Source organism: Tuber melanosporum (genome assembly GCF_000151645.1).
Source record: "Tuber melanosporum whole genome shotgun sequence assembly, scaffold_90, strain Mel28".
In the NCBI taxonomy this organism is placed as follows: domain Eukaryota; kingdom Fungi; phylum Ascomycota; class Pezizomycetes; order Pezizales; family Tuberaceae; genus Tuber; species Tuber melanosporum.
In genome coordinates, this window is record NW_003299140.1 from 137,663 (window position 1) to 158,352 (window position 20,690).

Below are 20,690 nucleotides of genomic sequence, written 5' to 3' on the forward strand. Positions count from 1 at the left end.
GGTAAGACCTCCACCGACACCTCGAAGAAAGGAAGAGGCAGGCGTGAGAGGAGAGTGGATATGTGTGGCGATTGATGGGAGATGGGATTATACCTTTTGTTGAGATTTATATAATGTACTCCCGTCCCCACCGTAACGCCAAACGGCCCCCTAAATAGGGGGTGTTCGGCACTGTAGTCCATAAGGTCGCACCTCACAAACCGCTGTTTGTATGATAAGGTTTCCCAAACCCTAGTTTGTAAGGTGTGTGTTTCCAAACACCCAATGACCCATCTGGGAAAACAACAAAATCAGTCGAAAATTGGGCTCAGACCCTTAGCCAAGGGGGGATAATAATAATAATATTATTATTATTATTATTATTATTAAGTTTTTTATCTAACAGTCACAATGACCTTTAAAAATCTACAAACTGTGTTTTCAAACTCTACCTTACAAACTACGTTCTGCCAAACACCGCAAACATTACAAAACTTACAAGCCACGGTTTGTAAAGACCAGGTGGGTGAACACGAGTGATTTGTATCATACAGTGCCAATTTTCCAACGCTAAGAAAGTGAGATAAGAAAGACTAGGAACATCGTAAAGGAAAGACCCAAGGTGACAAGGAAAGAACAACGCCAAAGGAGAGCAGAGAGACACAGCAGCCCGACCCACAATACCGAGATTCCACTGGGGGAGGCTTTGGTGAGGTTGTCGCTGCCCTTGCCCGGGGAGATCGTTACGACCGATATCTCCTAAATCAAGGCAGGCTATCGGGAGCCTGAATTGGCCTGTCATTCGGTCGGTAACGTCTCCCGCCCAGATCAAGGCAGGCTGATATATGACTAGTGGGTGGGACATGGGCCCACCTGAAAGCGCTTCGAGAGGGAGATCCTCTCCCAGCTTGAGTACTCGACGTGCCTCTTGTATGTATCGGAAGGTCTGCGCCCAAATGTTTAGATTGCACTTTCTAAAATTCCTACTTCAGCTGCCCATGTAGCAGCTCCTCTACGGAAACTGTGTCCGTTCCACATCCCCTGACCGAGGCCGCCAGTGAGTACCAGCTGCTGAAGTTTTGTACTACGTATTCCCGGGTGAATGCTTGCTGTCTATCTCTTCTGATGCTAAAAAGTGGTGCATGAGGTGGCCTGTGGGTATCTATCGTGAAGAATTCTCTCATGACATATATCGGACATGCGTTGTCGTAGGTTGCTCCAATTGTGATGTTCATCCCTTTGCGAAAAGGGGTCCGTTTTGGATGCTGCAAGTATCACCTCCATATATCGCCCACTGGCTCGTATTTTGACACTGCTTGTAGGTAAACTTCCCGACGAGTAGGAATCCAGCAAATGCTAGCGTGAAAGCAGCCTTGAGGACTGTGTTGTTGTAGTGCGGTAGTGTCAGGTAGTGCAAAATGCGTGGTAGGTGAGGACGGGAGAGTGGTGTTCGTATGCGGCGCACGGGTTCACTATAGTCGCTCTTTATTCCCTAGATTGTGCGCTCAAGTCAGGAGTCCGAAAACGCAGAACAATCTATTCCAAGATCAGGCTGGTGGCACTTGATCCTGGTGAGGTATAGCTTCATGGTTTTTACTTTTACTGTTCCTGCAAGTGAACATAGCCATTCAATCAGCCAGGTGACCTTCACTGGAAAGCAGCCCCCATTTTGGTACCAAAAGTCTGACAGTGTACAGAGTAGAGTAAAACAGGATCTTGGGGTTTCGTAGTTGCACGGTGTTGCTGGTGCCGGCCCCCACCACAAGTAGTAGGCCGCTACTTCTGACAGTCCCGATTCCTGTATGTTCGAAATCCATCTTCTGGGAGGCTGGATCTGGGGGACAATAACTGTGGTGCAAGGTCAGGAATTCTGTTAGTTTCTACTTGTGATAATGCATCTGCCAAGGAATTTTCCTTGGTCGAAACCTATCTAGCTTCCCACTCCAAGTCAAACTCAGTGGCTAGGAGAAGACATCTCTGTAGGACTTGCATTGATGCTCTCCGGATAGCACGATTGATGAGTCCATGTATGACAACTCTATTGTTAATATGAATTATGAGTTGTTTTCCTCTCTAATCTGCCCCCCAACGCAAGAGCACTTGTTCTACTGCTCGCATTTCGTGTATATTAATATGTTCCCTGCCTTTAGCTAGAGAGGCCGGGAGGCGGATTGAGAATGCCGAATATCGCTTGGGATAGTCTTAGCTTTGGGGTTGGTAGAATGCTCTGAGTCCTTTTGTACTGGCAGCGTCTGACCAGGCCTGAATGATCTCCCACCTCGTTCTAGCTATAGACCTCTCCAGTACTAGTAATAGTGCTTCCGCCCACCATGGTAGGTCTTTTTGTGCCTCCCTTGATATCGGTCGCTGTTGGTGTCTCACCCCTGGTGAGAAGAATAGCTCCATGTCATATAGGCGTTGGAGAAATGTTTTTACTGAGAGGGATTACTGTTGAGGCAAAGTTCAGATATCTGGTAATTTTTTGGATATCATGGAGCGATAGGGACTTCATGTCTATTGCGTTTTGGACAATGGTGCGTGCTTTGAATAGCTTCTTTTCTGGCAGGCAGATTACCGTGCATTTGGTATCGAACTCAATACCAGTAAAACTTAATACGTTTCCCTTCTTAATTTTTTGAAGCTTAATTTGTAAGTCCAACCTCATGACAGAGATTGGAGAAGGTTTCGCTGAATCTTTCGGGGTTTACTGCGGCTGGGAGTACTAGGAGAAAATTGTGGAGGCAGTGGATAACTATCATGATAGCATTCTGTTACTTCAACTGATCCTCGAGGATCAAGTGAAAACCCTTCGCAAATAGGTTGAAAGGGTACTGGTCTGTTCTCAAGCTAAATGGGAGGAACCTTTGTACATAGTATCGCTTTTGCTAATGGAATCCTAGCATTGGGGAATCCTCTGGTGACACAGGTATGTGCCGAAAGGCTGCCTCAAAATCCTGCTTCATTAGAATAGAGTTCTTTCCAAGCTCTTGAACAGCTCTTATGTCCTCATTGATGCCATAATAAACTATTGCGCCATAGAGCTTGGGGATTCCACAAGTAATAGATGTTCAGTGTCCTGTTAGATAGGACAGGTGGTGGATTCGCCTCTTGCTACCATCTGCTTTGTCCGCCAGCCCTAGCGGTGATGCTGTATAGTCGTTGGGAAGGTTTGTGCTATCAAAGTATAGTTCTAACATTTGTTTTTCTTTGTCTCTGATTCTATGTCATGGGCTACTAGGTCTGTATTATCTTTGGCACTCACCAGGTTGGGGTAGATAACAATCCCACTGTGCTGGCCCTCATGTCTTATGTGCGCCCCATAATGATAAATGCCTAGGATTCCTGTTATGACCTGCCTGTCGGGGTATTCTCTAGTAAGCTCCTTCCATCTGTTCGCTTTCAATTGGCCTGCTGGCATTGGTCTAGTATGAGCGGTAAATAGTGGGTAGTTGATGTGGGTACTGGGGTGTTGTAGTTGTTTGCTAACATGCAAGTAGGAATATGAATCTTGGTTAGAGGTAGTATTGGGTCGGGCAGTGCTATTTGGTGTGAATACTAGAGTAATTGTAAGCTTACAATTATAAAGATGCAAGAGATATGTAGAAGGAAGGTGAAGGTGATAATTAGTTGGAGCAGAAAAGAGTAGAAAGTTCAGGGAAGCGAACGTCGATTGGTCCCAGTGTAGGATGGTGGTAGTGGTCCAGTAGTATTTTCTGAGGGACATTGCGGTGCGCGGTGGTTGCTACCACATGAGATGCAGAAATGTCGGTAGCGGCACTGCATTGACCGGTATTCCCTGTAGTTCCATTTTCTGCATGCTTGCGATAGTTGGGATACCGCTCCAGTATTAGCTCGCGGGTGTTTTGGGGATGTCAGATTTTGTCCGTAGTGTGTCAGGTATTCAGGCATGCTATATGAGGCTGTGATGTTTGTACTAAGTGGCATATATCCATGGCCAGGAATGCTCACACGAATTGGAAGTTCGCTGAATCTTCGGGTTGACGCTGGGGCTAACATTTCACTTTGAGTCCACCCGAATATAGGGGCTGTGTGTGCAAAGCATTTTGAGGTGATTAATTCGCTGTCTAGCTGGTACCATTCTGTTCCATGGTAGATGCTCTGGCTGCTTGCCACTCTCCCTCTATGGAATTGCAAGTGGTGCGCTTTAACCCCCTCCCATGTGTACTTCTCTAACAAATCATACAGGTTTATCATGTAGATAAAAAGGGCAGTTGAAAGGTCCTCTTAGAGGCTATAGGGGGCAAGCTTTACCAACATTCCAGAGTATGCAGCCCATGCTTTAAAGAAAATGCTCATTCGATATTAGCTTTCTTTCCTTAACCTCCCTTTCCACCTGTTCAAACTCGATACCAACGATGTTAATCGTTCACTGGGACTCGGCTCGTTCTATCTGGCTTGCTAGCAGCCAGTAAATATTTGTTAGCTTGCACTGGTTTTCAATTATTTGGACCAGAGTCCCCCGTTCGATACCGAGTGCTCTCAGATTCCCCATGTGCGAGTCCTCTCGCTAAACCTGCTCTCGCAATCGAGCTAGCTCGCCTTCATGTTCGGCAATTCTGGTAAGAGTTGGGTTAGGCTTGTGATGCTGAGTCCCTCGGGCTGCATGATGTACTGTGCTTGGATTGGAGGTATTCTCTATATGGGAAACTGGATTACGTGATCGGAGTCATCAGACAACATGGTCTACCATGTCTTCTTTGTGTGACCGTAAGAGTTCCCACATCGTGCCTAGGTTAAAAGAGGGGTCAGAGGTTGTACAGAGTAAGGAGGGTAGTTCGGGTTCGCTTTGAGTTGTAGGAGTTGCTGGCGATCGCTGTGGGTTATCTGGTGATGTTAGGGTCGAGCTCGGCAGTCTCTGGTTGCTCCTTGGAGAGTGACGGGTTTGAGCTTGTCGAGTACGTAGATTCTTCTGCATTCCTCCTTGTACTCTATGCCTGGTGGCTGATGTAGAGGTCTCGCCACTTGTGGAAGCTGTTCTGGGAGCCATTGGATTTGTCTTCTAGTATGTACTCCTTTGTGAAGCTGGATAGAGAGATATCAAAAGTACACGTTAAGATGCAAAAACGCGAGCAGATAATAAAGAACACGAACAGTGGGAAATATGAGGGTGTTGAAGTAAAGCAGCATGGCAGCCGGTGTTCTAGTAGGGGTTCACGGATGTGGTCTCCTGGGGCTATGACCCCACAATGGCCTGGCAACTGGGAACACATATTGCTGATCATCTCTGAGACACTATTCTCTTCGTCAGAACTGACCTCTGTGTGCCTTGCCCAATTGGCAATAGGTTGTACCAACCTACCATCAAAGTGCCTAAAGGTGGGTCCTCTAGTAATATACGAGTTCCATGGCAAGTGAGCTTCAGCTGAGCCTAGTCGATTTCGTGAATGCTAACTAGAAGAGTAAAGCACAACTATACCATACCAGATTATGCTGAGTCATACACACTCTACAATATCTCTCAGCATGCACTAGGTATAGCCTATCACTTGATTTACCCATACCAAAATTTCATGTTCTGTTTCTGAAATACTCCTTCATAAAAGTTTCCAATTTAAAAGATACAAAAATGCACTGGTTTGTTCTTCTCAGAAGTACCTTCATCGCCGGGCTTTTGTTCTTTTTTCTTAATTTGTTGTTTTGATGAATTAGTTCAACATTGAATTCTGCCTGTTTTCAGGACCCCCTTCAGCCCCTTTGTACTTTATTGATGGAAAGATTAAAACTTGGTACTCATGTAATATCACTCGACTTTCTGTAGAGTTTAAATTATAAGCAATAAGCAATTAATTTGAATAGCTAGAGCAGGCTACTAATGGGGAAGGTTTGAAGACTGCTTTCTCTACTTGTATTATGAATTGTCTTGTACCTATAATTCAATAATATCAATTCTTGGGTATGATGAAAATCTTGTATAATAGGATATGTGTCTGTTAATTGCTCCAACAAGTTAGATAGTTGTTGACTCTTTCTTCTACTCTTATTGCCTTTTTCTCCTGCATATTTTTAGTGGTCTTTCGGGTTTGCTTAGCCTTGAGAAGAAAAGAAAAAAAATTGGATGCAAACAGATCTGATAAGATCTTTTAGCTACTTACAATTGATACTCATTTGAATTAAAGGTACTACTAGTGTGACTGATAAATTAGTCAAATAAAGGTAATAAGAGAAATTTTGGAAATTTTATTGCAATGCCAGAGAAGACACTTGACTAATATACAGTAACCAGTAAGGGTATGCAGTTAAGAATTTGGTTTTATATTTTGTTTTAAATATTGTTTTGATACTGGGGTTGTTTTACCAAAGAGTATCACTTGATACATTGGATTAGTTTCCTTCCTGTCAGATATGAACAAATTCGTATATTTAACATTGCCTGATTCCAGGATGGAGAAGGCGGACTTCAACAGACAGTATTTCAATATACTTGGTTGAATGGTTACTCTTTAGTTTTCTCAGTACACGTTTGAAGCCACCATTAGTTCTCAACTCCCGACTCTACTCTGGTAGAGTAGGCCACCTGTCAACTATCATACCTTATCCCAAAATGTGATTCACATCTTGCAAATACTTTACACTTCTTTGTAAAAGTAGGGCATCTGTCAACTATCATAGCTTCACCAGAAGGGTAATTAATGTCTAGTGAACAGGTTACATAGACTGTGAGATCTTGTGTAATTGAACCTGGCACTAAGCATTTCAATATAATGTGAGAATCGCACAGTGCTGTAGGCAGGGAGTACTTGAGGATTTTTAAACTTATCAGAGTGTAGGTTATTCACCTTACAGTATTTTATGTAAGTAGGGCATTCAAGCCCATAAGTCACAGGTATAATTGAAAGCAAAGTCTGCATCTACCAAGTTTAAGTTATACCTGGGTCATGTAAATGTATAGCTCCTGTTCCGATTACTTTAAAAATTGCCTAGTAGACCACCAGTTCTCTCCTGTTTAAAAAAATATAAGTTGATCTAATTGAGAGACCCCACCTGTAAAGATGGTAAGTTAAATTGTCCCTTATCTTTTACCCTAATCACATTGTGATAACTGAAGTAAAATAGTTTTTTACTGCTTGTCTTATATGACTTCTACTCCAAACACTAAAAAAACAGCAGAGTCTCATCTATGTTACAGATATTCGACATCCTGAATTAACCAATTGTAGGTGGAATATTAGTTATTCTGAAGTTATTATTAGGGTAGATCTCTGAGTTTCTCCAGTTATATTACTCTCAACTAAGTATTAGTTTATTCAACTTGAGGGAAAGTTTATGTTAGGATCGCTCCTCAATCGCTCTTAAGATATATTCGTTTAACAGGTAACGAGTCTTGTCATTGAAGTAATACACATTATATGACGGGTTGGAAGAACCCACTGCCAATTGGGCAAAGTATTGGTACCCATGAATAGGAAAGAAGCCGCGCTTCAGGGGCGGGTGGAACAAGGTATAGCCTGTTACCGGACCATTGCGGGGTCATAGCTCGAACGCATCCTAGTGGAGTCCGTAAACCTCTATACATATAAGACCACTTCTCTCTCCTTAACCGCCAGACCACCAGGTTTCCTGCCTCCTACACCTCGCGTTCTTTATTCCGTGTTTTTGAATATCTTATTCGCAAATTTTACTTGTCTTTGGCCACACATCCCGATATCACCTAAGAGCCACTATCGTCACACAGCCATATTCCCAACCTTCCTGAATCCTGACACAATGCCCAGCATGAGAGGTTCAACACGCGGTAAGGGCACTATATCAGCCAGGACGCAGGGAGCCCCAAGGGGAATTTGAAAGAACACACATAGCAGGCAACCCCCTAGCCGCTTTGGCCAAGCCTCTATATAAGGATCGCATCGATCACCGAGCGATAACACCCAACAGCCATCGAGTGACACTAAAGGGCACAACCCAAGCGATTCAGAATACGGCCAATCCCCATCCACAAACACACTACCGCACAATCCAAGTCCAGCCTCGCGGAACCCAACACCATCCTCGCTGGCAACTCCCGCAACCTCAACTGAACCGCAAACCAAACTTTCACCGACCGCAGCCCACGATGCTTCAACCAGCCTCGATGATATACGCGAGCTTCTCCGTTCTCATGAGCAGGAGATAGTAGACCGAGTCGTCCTCCAACTTAGCTCCCAGCAGCTACTACCTACCTCCCACCCCGGTCATAACTACCGGAACACTACCGACAAGCTCCAGACACCCACCCATTCCCCTAAGCCCTACATCAAGGCGTATCCCGGATCTGGAGAATCAGCTCGCACAACTGAGAAGGGAAAGAGAGTCGGACAACCCTCCGGACAAGAGCCTAGATCTGTTGGTATGATAAACCGGCATGCACTGCCAATTGTTATTGGCCATGAGAGTGCATCCGGCCTGGTGGAGTCAGTAGAAACTCTGTTCCCTGGTGTAGCACGGAGTACCTTAATTCAGATAATCGAAAACCACTTCAGGCCCACTAACATATACCGACTGTTGGCTACAGAAAAGGATCGGGCCGAGTTACAGCGAATTCTTAATATCAGAGGGATCAATTTTGAGCAAACTGAACGCGATGGAAAGGAGAGTGAGTACCGCATGAGCTGACTTTTCAAAGCCTGGGTAGCCTATGGTGGAATATTCATCAAGCTTGCACCATATGGCCTGCAGGGTGAACTGGCGACTGCCTTAGCCATCAACACGTTGAATCTCTACGACTTATTAGAGAAATATACTTGGAACGCGGTCAGGTCCTACTATTTCCAATTTCATAGAAAGAGAGTTGCAAGTGGGAAGAACATCTACCTACCCTCAGAATGGCGCCAATTAGATAGCGAACTAGTCGCCTCGAAATGTTTTTCTCCTATCCCAACCTACGGTCATCCTGGACTCCTACCTACCTGCCAGCATCCGGAGGGTACACCTCCACCAGGTCAGCACCAACGCACATCTATCTAGCACCGGAATGGAGAATGAATCAAGGCCAACACCTCCTCTCACCTCCTGGCCTCTAGCATATTGGGCCCCCCACCTCGCAGTCCAATAGGTAAGCTGTTGTGTGTGGGGAGAAAAGAGATGTTCGTTGTTACGTCTAGTCGTACATGAGAGAAAGCCATATGTAGGAAACGTACGTGCCCATCCAACCAATTGTTGACTTGAACCCCAATGCGATATAGACAAACCCTAGTCTAACCCAAAGACATGACCTAAGTGGGTAGCCGTATCTCTATACATCCAACACAAACTTGCCGCAACTGGAATTATCGGGAGTGCCGCTCCACCCACTGCCGATACCAGCATTCATGTCTCTCTTGTGGTAGAAACCACCGCACCGCCACCTGCTCCCAAGGGCAGGCGGGGCAACTACAACTCTCTTGCTCTGGGCCACATTGACGTTAGGCTCCCCTCACCAACATTTCTATTCTTTCTTCCTCTTTGGCCTCTAGACCCACTAGTAATGTCATGTCAATATATTTTCTATTCGAAGTGATTTCTTAGTCTGCTGTTCCGCTTACTGCTACTCAAGCAATACTTACCCCCAGGGTCCCAATTGTTAGCCAACAGCCCTCACGTTCCAACACAGCACTACACTACACATTGTTTACTCCCCATACCATACCCCTTACGACAGGTCAATTGAACAGATGTGGATGGGAAAAGCTTACTAGTAGATACCCGGAGAAAGAGGTTGTTGCAGCCATTCTCAGGATATGTGCTTATGGTGCTCAAATTGGGTACGAGGGGTATCGGACATCACCAACAATCCATGCGAACCTAGCTACGGCCGATGACCATGTCCATCTTGTGACAGCAGATATACAGTCAGAGCTAGAGCGAGGTCGCCTAGTGAGATATTTAGAAAAGAATGACCTAGCAGCCCACTATACAGCATCGCCACTTGGGCTAGCTGATAAGGGCGATGGGAGTAAACGCCGCATTCACCATTTGTCGTTCCCATCAGAAAGTGAATCCTCGATAAACACAGGAATCCTGGAGCACTATGGCACGATTACCTACTCCACAGTTAATGATGCTATTCTCGCCATTCAGAAGTATAGCAGAAACTGCACACTAGTGAAGTGAGATTTTGAAAGCGCTTTCCGTCATATACCTGTCTCGCCTCTTGATATTCCACCACTAGGGTTTCAGTACCAGAATACGTATTATGCAGAAAGCTACCTGCCCTTTGGGCTCAGGACTGCACCCTACCTCTTTAATTTATTCGCGGAGATCTTCCACTGGATTCTGGAAGGTCAGTACGAATTAGCCTCTCTACCTGCCAACGTTATCCACTATCTCGACAATTTCCTAGTAGTTCTCCAGCCCTCCCAAAGCCCTATACACTATGCCGGTATTTTCACAAATCTCTGCGCGGAGGTTGGACTTACAATAAAGGCGGAAAAGAATGAGGAGTGACAAATAGCATGTTTCGGGGGTGTTGAACTTGATACAGAGAACATGGTAGTGAGGCTACCGACTAAGAAACTAGCCAAGGCCCAGCTGATTGTCAATGCCGCAAGGGAGATGAGCTCCTTCTCCCTCCTCGACTTGCAGAAGCTCACCGGCTACCTCAACTTCGTGTCAATTGTAGTCCCCCTAGGTCGTACTTTTCTTCGGGGACTGTACAATATGGAGTTATACTTCCCCTCAGGACGGAAAAATCTGCGAAGGCTCATATCGCACGAGGCTCAATGAGACCTTGCTTGGTGGTCAGAGTTGTTATTAGGCTCACCTGAGAGATCAATCAGCGAAAGGCATAGGCATGCCATATCCACTTGGTCAGATGCTGCTAGCATGCGCGGACTTGGGACTTTTTAGATTACGGAAGATGATCACTCCCCTAGGGCCAATTGTGCGTTCGCAATCTCCCTACCACCATATATTGTAAGAACGCGAAAGCACAGCAATGTGAAAGAGATGAGAGCTGTGGAGTAGATGCTGCTATGCTGGTGACGGAAGTGGAGGGGAATGCGGATCATAGTGCACATAGATAATCAAGCAGTTGCATATGGGATAGAAAATCGCACAATCCGAGGTGCTCCGATGACAGTATTAAGACAATGCCCTCTGCTCGCTGCGGAACTCGATCTTGAACTTGAAGCAAGATGGATCTCAACATATGAGAACGCCTTAGCTGATGCGCTCTCATGCTATGACATAGAGAGGATTACTAACATTGCGCCACAGTGGATACATCACACATCAGTCCTCCGCAAGTATGGGTTTCTCACGTCCAACAAACTAGTCTTTCCCAAATCGCAGCCTACTATCTTGGGCAGGGCCTAGCCCCTTCGACAAGACGTAACTATGATGCACCCAGGTCCAAGTTTACCCTTTTCTGCTCCCTGTAGGACTATCACCACCCAAACGGAGGCTGCTTTCCCGCTAAAGCCATTTGGCTTATAGAATACCGGTAGTCGTGTTCACTTACTGGAACCGTTAAGATGAAGACAATGAAGCTGTACCTAACCGGTATTCGATCATACCAACTAGACCTCGGACTACAATGTAGCGCATTCTCTGACCCACTTCTTGAAAGGGTGATTCAAGGAATCAAGCGTGACCATAGCGAGCTCGAAAAGCGTACTCGTACACCCCTTACCCGCCCATCCCTCTTCCTTATTCTGTCCTGCCTTAAAACGAACAACTACAATGACCTAGTCCTCCGAGCAGGTTTCACAATAGCCTTCGCTGGTTTTCTATGTGTGGGGGAGTTCACTTAACGGGCAATAGACCGAGACCTGAGATATTTGTTCCCCAATTGGGTTTTAACTAAAAGCAGCATTCGCCTGCGCGGGGGCGCATCATATTTAGAACTGACACTCCCGGCATCCAAGACTGATCCCTTCAGGAAAGGGATCACACTCACGATTGCAGCAAGCCTTGATACCACATGTCCAGTCCAAGCCATAAAATAACTCCAGGCAGTCGACACTCACCGGCCACAGATATCACTCCCATTCTGCATTGACCAACTGGAACAATTACCTTTCACAAGAGAATATGTTGTTGACAAGCTACGTCAGCTGGCTGTAAAGGCGGGTTTGGCACAATGCTCATGGAATGGGCATAGCTTCCACCGCGGGGCCGCCACATGGGCAGACCAAGTTGGTATTTCAGAAGCGGAGATACAGACACTTGGCCGGTGGAAATCCGATTCCTACAAGGCTTATATTGAGTACTCACTGCAGCAGCAAATATCACTATCACAATGGTTCCACAGCAACTAAAAGCGAGCACGGCAACACGACCCTGCCTGCCTTAGTAGTGGAGCATGACGATAGCCACCGAACGGCAGGCCGCTCCAGGCAGGAGTGGCCGGAGCACTACCTTCCTCTCAAGGGAGATATCAGCGGCATCTATCCCCAGCGGCAAGGGCATCGCAACCTTCACCAAAGCCTCCATCAGCGGAAACCTCTCCTTCGTTCACAGGAGACATCGATATACCAGGCCTAACTTTTCTTATTTAATTTTTTTTTTGGTTGTTCTTTCTCTATATGTTTCCTTTTCTTCTAAGTCCAGCTAGCTCTCAATGCAATGACCTTTATTTCCTTTGAAAAATTGGATGACGGGTTGGAAGAACCCATTGCCAATTGGGCAAAGTATCAGTACCCACGAATGGGAAGAAGCCGCGCTTCGGGGGTGGGTAGAATAAGGTATAGCCGGTTGCCGGACCATTGCGGGGTCATAGCTCGAACGCGTCCTTGTGGGGTCCGTGAACCTCTATACATATACGACCACTTCTCTCTCCTCAACCGCCAGACCACCAATTTCCTGCTTCCTACACCTCACGTTCTTTATTCCGCGTTTTTGAATTCCCAGCCACCGCCCCAAGCAGGACCCCTAGTGCCCGCATTGTCACTCTGGGAGATATCGGTAGCATCTATCCCCTGCGGCAAGGGTAGCGGAAACCTCTCCTTCGTCCACAGGAGACATCGATATACCAGGCCTTTCTTTTCTTATTTAATTTCCTTTTAGGTTGTTTTTTCTCTATATATTTCCTTTTCTTCTAGGTCTAGCTAGCTCTCAATGCAATGACCTTTATTTCCTTTGAAAAATGGTACTTCTTCTTTCTTCAATATAATGATCATCTCATAGTTGTCTTCTATTGTTTAAGAAGATACTCTTATTTTCTTAAATGTTTTAATAGTAACTATCGTTCAAAATACCTGTCATAGGTTTCCTGTAAGGGAGACATATGAGGCGTGATTATGAAGTAGTATTTGTAAATATATATGTTAGAAAATAACTTAGGTGGTTGCGTGAAGATCTATCTCAAAGGCCGAACTCATAGTCTCATATAGACCTTCCTACAACCCTCTTACAAATCGAACTGTCATATGGATTGCAGCTCCGCTCCATATGACTACATGATTCTTTGTCCTCATGACCTCCTTTCTAGTCATATGTGTAGCCCCTACAACACCTAAACAGGTCATGTGTGCAAAATCAAAGTAAGACTTATAAGGCTTACTCCTATTGTAACGTGTTCACAAGTTGCTAATCATGTTTTGGGTTAAGGTACAATAGTTGACAGGTGGCCTGCTCTACTAGAGAGGAGATAAGAGCTGTGAACCAAAGAAGGCTTCAAAGGTGTACTGGAAAAACTAAAGAGTAACTGTACAAAAAAGTATATTGAAATACTGTCTCTTGAAGTCTGCCTTCTCTATCGTGGAATCAGGCGGTCTTTAAATATACAAATCTGTTCATGTCTAGCATGAACGAAACTAATCAAAGGTATCATGCAATACACTTTGGTAAAACCACTTAAGTATCAAAACAATACTTAAAACAAAACATAATACAAAACCAAGTATCAAACAATACTTCAAACAAACCAAGTATCACAGCGATACTTAAAACAAAATATAAAACAAAACCTTTAATCAAGTACTAGTACCGATTATAATAACTTAAATAGTTCAAAGTTCAATTCTACCTATTATTGCCATTGTCTACCTCTATTTTCCTGGTGCTGCCAGTGCTTCCCCTACTGAGTTGTATTTTTTACCTCTCATTTCTCATGTTTCTATTATAAGAGGCTGTCACATGTACTTTGAAAGTTTAGCTAGCTCCACTTTTGTTAGATTTCTTAACTTAGTTAGGCTAGAAGGTATTGGCTTCTAACAATGATAGGAGAGTACATGAAGGAGATAACTAATAGTATAAGATCTATAGGGATTGGTGACAGGCTTTAGATAAAAGATATTCCTTGGTACTTAAGAGAGGGCTTTACATCTAGGACCTGTGTTTTTATTTATATTTGTATAAAACTTCATTGCTGGGAGTGCTGAAAGGTCACCTTAGATTCTGATCTGCACTCCTGTTTTTTTTGAGTCATTTTTCTGTAGCTTATTCTATACTGGAATTCACTCATTCTTAATTCTTTTATTTCTTTTTCCCTTTTTCTATGCACTTTTTATTTAATATTTGTCTGGTGTTAATAAGGTGACATTGGAGTCAAGGGCCAAGATGATTCACTATTATATAATATTACTATCATACTCATTCTTTTTTTAAAAAAAAAAAAAAAAAAAAAAATTACTCATACTCTAATTTCTGTTCTCGCTCTCAACCCTTATTTCGACCCATTAGCGCCAGACTCGATTATTTGGGATTTTATGGTATTGATCGGCAGCCCTTGTGCTCAAGCTATGATACCTCCAAAGCTCCATCGCCTCCCGGTATTAGACCAATAGATATGGGCCATTATCTCACGGCAGGGTTAGGAGAAGCAGCCATAGGGAATGCATTAATAACGGCTCATTTACTGGGGCCATTAAGTCGCAAATGAACGCATTGAGGGCGGGTAATAGCCGACATCACGTGGTAATTTCCTTTGCAACTGCTGAACAGCTTGCGAAGATTGAACAAATTCGGGACGACCACTGCAAACAACTCCGCTTCATGCACCTCAACCTTTAAACCGCGAGGCCTTTCCGATCGCCGAAAAACGTGCAAAAAATGCGAGCTGATCAAATACCGCCGAACGATGCACTGCGATCTAGTACCAGCACATCGAACCTCGAATCCGCTATCACAATGTCGTGGCAAAATGGCCTGTCGAGGCATAAGTCCTAGAAAGGTGAATTGGCGATTCTGAAGCCACCAAACACCCTTAGTGAGGCCGATGAAAACTCTGCTCGGCAACAGACGACTTAAGGTAAAGAGCGGAGAGGATCTCGATTTTCCCAACAACTCAACCTGTCTTCAACCTGCTTGCTGGCACAACCCTCAACAGAACTAACCAACATATTAGGAAAAGACAGGAGTTTATAGAAATGACCGGAAAGGAATCCTCCTTCCTCTGATGGTCACAATTATCCACTGGCGTCCAAACGTTCGAACAAGTCTTCTATTGCTTTCTTTCCTGCTCCCGTGCTAACAAAAGAGAAACAGATATGATACCACAAAAACTCCTGCGTGTCCCTAGGACTCTTCAGATTCCTACCCTCCCGTTCCCGCCGCTCCTATTTCTGACTTACCCGCTTCCGACCGGTCGACTATTCCGAAGCGCATGGCCACCGCAGTGTTCCCAACCGTCCTGTCCGTCCATCTTTGGGCTCGGATTGGACTGACGGCGGTGCATGGGAGGATACCCGCGACAGACGGGCATCATAGCGTCCGTCCAGACCACTACCCGGGACGAACGGTGGGCCCGCCCCACGGGTGTCTTGAGACGGGAAATACACCAGATTCTTACAGAGGACGGCCGAGCCTTGCAGATGACGGCCGGAAGATCCCATCTGTACTAGAGATTCAGGGTCCGGGCATAAACCCCTAAGACCGACGACTTTATGGAAGATTGACGTCTTGCCCTGCCGCACTTATCCACCCTGCCCGGGACGGTTGGGAATACTGACATCGGCCGGAACCAAAAAACATGAACAAACCGTAAATGGCACACAAGGGAATAAACGGCAATGACGGAAATGTGAACGAGCATGTTGAGCATGTTCTGAACCTGTACATGTTTACAGATGTCCGGCAGGTTCCGAGCATGCTGGGTGTGTGGTGAGCATGACGAGAAGTACTGGTAGCTTCCAGTGATTTTCAACATCAATCGCCAACAGGCATTAATTACGGAAGTCATGCCGGGAGTAGTCCATGAGGTAGCTACGAGCGAGTTTGGGCTTGTTCTCTGGAAGAAGACTGCAGAAATGGGGCTCGATGATGACCTTAAAGATATGAGTGCTACAAGATACCAAGGCATAGCTAATAGCAAAGAATCAGCTTCAGCCTTCAACCCTAAGTCATCCCGCTCTGGTAAAGCCAATTGCCCAACACTCGTCGTTGAGTGCGGAGTATCACAATCACTTGACCGCTTGAAGTCGGACGCGAACTGGTGGCTTAAGAAACTCTTCCGGGTGCATGAATATCGTTCTCCTCATTTCAATATCCGAATAGAACTGAACTGAACGATACATCTGGAGCAATGCGAAATGGCCAGTGTACCAACTCCAGTTGCTATACAAGCCGATCCCGATAATTTTATAACTACACCAACACAAACTACCCGAAGTCGATATCTCCCAACCTACTGCCACATCAGGACCTTGGCCCTCTACTTCACTAAAACTTTCCTTCGCCAGCTTTGTCCAAGGCGTCCTGGAGGGAAACCTCACCTTTATTGCATTGGATCTTGAAATAAGGCTGGTGAAATCAGGCCCTCCACACCACAAGATAATCTTTTGATATAAATCCAGTAAGCCAATCCCTTATAACCTTTGCTTGGGATCAGATTGGAGACTAATTGTGCCGACTACTTAAGAGGGGAGATCTTTGGTTTCGGTGTGTTTTTGCTTCAATACTAGTATCACACTCCTTCCAATGTTTGTACTCAACCGAAGGCCCACTATTTGCTGATATAAACTCTATGTCCCTTGTACCGGGTTCAGCAGGGTTTGGGAACGCAGATGTTTGGCGTGGTTTCTTTCCATATTCTTCTCTCTTGCCTCTATACTAGCTTCTTAATTTTTTCAAGGGCTCGACGTAGCGAACGGTCCAAAATTTGCGTGAGATGTTGACGATATGGCTCTTTTGGGAATGGGAGGATTCAGCAGAGCTTGGAAAGACAGTCGAATGGTTTTGCTTCTTTTTTTTTTTTGCTTCTATTCCGGTGTCTCAATTTTTTCAAAGTCTCCACTCAACTGAATGATCCAATATCCGCATGGTGAGATGTGAAGCTACGCTGATTTGATGGAAGCCATGCACACGATATGCGATCACCCATGCAGTTCGTCCTCCTATATAATTCCGCCATGAGTCGTGGAATTCTGGGATTCTTGGTGTGAAGGCTCGTCCCACACGAATATGATGTTCCCATCCGAAAGCAGATAGGGCTTGGCTCTGCGATCTGTTGGTCGGGATGAAATTCCGACTCCACCAAAGTGGGGCTGACGTTAAAGGTATGTGGGATCTGGACCTTCTCGGTGTTCACCACGAGACAGTAGGTGTCCTCGCTGCACAGGCAAACATACAACTCATCGTCGTACCTCTCGGGCCGCCCGATGGAGCCATGCTCCTCACCTTTTGATAGCTTAGCCAACTCCGGCATTGTGGACCCGTCGACCCCTAGCCATTGACCGCTCTTGGCTAGTGCCTAGTATATAAATCCTGCCTGTGAAGTTCTTATCAGGATATCCATTTTGTATCAAGGCAACGATAGCCGTAATAAGCGGGGAATCGTGATGCGGGACAAGCCAGGAGTATATGTCCTGTATGTGCAGGAACTCCCATACACTTTTGTCCATACCCCCTAACGAGGACAAAGGGACAATCAGTGATCCTAAGCGGCCGGACCGGGCTGTGAGAAGTCGGCATTTCCAAACCCAAGCCGGGCCCTCGGCTGAGTCACGTGCAGGCCGATGTTTCAAGAATCACTTGTATTTCATTCCTGAGAAATATTTTATTGTCCGGCAGGACTAATTGTTTATAAAATCCCTCTATACCACATATTCACCCGGGGTGGTTAGAGATTTCTGTGAAGAATCGTATGCAGTGTATTGGGGTAGGACAGTATAGTTGGGTATCGTGGTAGGTCATCGGTGGATGACACAGATTTGTCTTAAGCGAGATCTATCCATCTATCACCAAGGGCATGTTGGCCCTATTATCCTATTCCGAGTGATTAAAAATGGAAAGGATATGACGACATCTTCGGATTATGATACCCAGGCATTTAACGGCTTAGCCTGGGCATCTGGCGGCTGTGACCTGGGTTACGCCAAGACTCGACCCGGCGATTCCCTGGGCGCCGCAGAATAATTATTGGTGGCTGCTAAGAATTTCGACTGGGGCTGACCCAAGCTTTCCAAAACTAAGACCGGATTGGCCGCTTGGGATCACGGGGGAAGATAGAGGCTCTTTTGGATAAAATTTTCTTTCTAGGAAAAAAGAAAAAAAATGTGACATGCAGAAGCGGTTGACTGCAGCCTCCCGAGCTGTTCCACTTTACTCGAGTACTCGAGTACCTGTAGTGAGGTTGCATAGACATGAGACAGGCTTCGCGAACACTTCTCTGTCGGGTGGCTACACCAAAGCCACGTTTCTCATCTAAACCCGGAATTTAATTGGATCGGACGCCCAAGATTCAGCCCTAACCGAATGCTTCCGCGGAGAACCGGATAAGAAGAGATAATGCGATACGATACCACCTCTGTGCGGGGCATGGCTGAGAGAATTCCGACCGATTGGCCACGGGGTGCCCACCAATTGTATACTATTCCACAGAAACCTGATAATACAGGTATATACCCAGAAAAGGGTAACCGCCGCGCCTTTTTCTCTGCCAGAGAGTTCCAAAAGACTAAAAATAAGGTTCTCGCGCGTTTCGATGCGTAGACTGCCGGTAACGGGGCTCGAGTAGGAACTTCCCCGTTTGCTAGCGAGTTGTCACCCTAGGACGTGCTGGGTGCTAACCAATCTCACCACTAAGACCCCACTTTACTGTGTCGAGATACAGCCGGCGGTAAAGAAAAAATATAATCTAAAAATGACAAAGGCTTCTGGGGGTTTTGATTGGAGCATTTGGTGAACTCAACCAATTAATTGAGTAACCCGTGTTCCCGACAATTCATTTCAGCACTTTCTGATTTTTTTTCTATCGCGGGCTGTGGGTCCACAGCAGCAGCAGCAGCAGCAGGAAAATACCATCCGACTTCGACCCCGCTCTTTCTTAGTACCAGGCGTGTCCTGATAGATCTGCTGGAGTAGTAATGTACATGCCGGCTGTGGTTGGAATACCCTTTTCTCTCCAGCCACTCGTACCCGAGTAGTGTGGCTCGGTTGGTCTCTTCCGACGACATCTCTTGTGTAACTGCATTACTGCGCTCGCTAGCTATCTGCACGAGCACGGTAAAATAATTTCAACTGCAAAAACTATGAGTGGCATTACTGGTAGGACGGAGAAATAATGCGTGGCCCAATAATCAATCGGGGTCTGTCGGAAGTTGCTCCAGTGATCCCAAGCGGCCAGTCTGTCCGGCTTTGGCTGCTGCCGGACTGGCCCAGGCTTTTTTACCGACGGCCTGGCCGGACTGTGGGAAAGCGGCTTTTCAAAACCAAAGCCTGGCCGGCCTGGGCATCTTGCGGCTTTGACCAGAGTTGCGCCAAGAAATTTGTGAACCTAAGCGACGAAAGATTCGTGAAACTGAATCTCGTGGACTTACTCGAGTATCTCGTTTAAAAAGTCACTTCCAAGTACTAGGTTATGATCTAGATTACCCATCTCTAGACCATCACGGTCGGATAGATTAATGGTGTTGGGTAATATTGGGGGGGAATCGGTATATCTGTGGGAATATATTGGACCGGGGAGATTGGCGAACTGGACGGGGTACTGGACAGACGGCCCAGCGGAAGGCAATCGAACGTGCAATAGTTGAAGAGATATGAGTATCGTGGTGATTGAGCAGCTGGTGCTATTTAATTAGCAGTTTAAGCGAGATTCACGGCACTGGGATCGTGTTATTATTACCCATATCAACAACAAAAAGCATCAAGCAGACTGGCCCCTGGCAGATAACTTCTGATTTTCAGGGCATCTGGCGGCTTTGGCTTGGGATCACCGAGTTGCTCTCTGGAGTTTGATTATCACTACGAATTTCCACTGGGAGCTAGTGTAATAAAGTATGTATTGGGGTTGGGCTGCGGGGGGTAGGTTGAATAGAGTAACATCCAGTCAAAGCGGTGGATGGAACCTATCTTTAGTATTATACCGTACTCGAGCTACAAGGAGGGCTAGCACTGGATATAAGTGGACGGGATTCCGCGTTACTCCCTTCGTTCTCTCATTGACTTTTCATGGACAAAGTTTCTGTTCCCGGAACTACCTAAAGACATTTCTATGAGCGAGAGGAGGGTCCCTCCTTTCACTATAGCGCGCTTTCTATCCATTCAGGCAAAATGTCGCCGGGTGGGAAGTGTTCTGTGGAGGTTGATGCATGGAAGTTGATGAGCGTCCTATATTTGGCTGGTTATCACTGGCTACCCCCCCCCCCCACCATCTGCGCGAAATAATTGCGTAAACGGTTAGCTACATCCTAGCCTAGGTTTGTACCTGATCCTCTCAAAGTTTTTACTTTTTTTCCAGGCGTTGAGATTTTCTACTGGTCAGGGTTTCGTGACGCATGCCCCCCACCCGAGCGTCCAATAATTTATGGTAGCCTAGTACAACACCCACCAATTCACCAAATGTTAACACAACA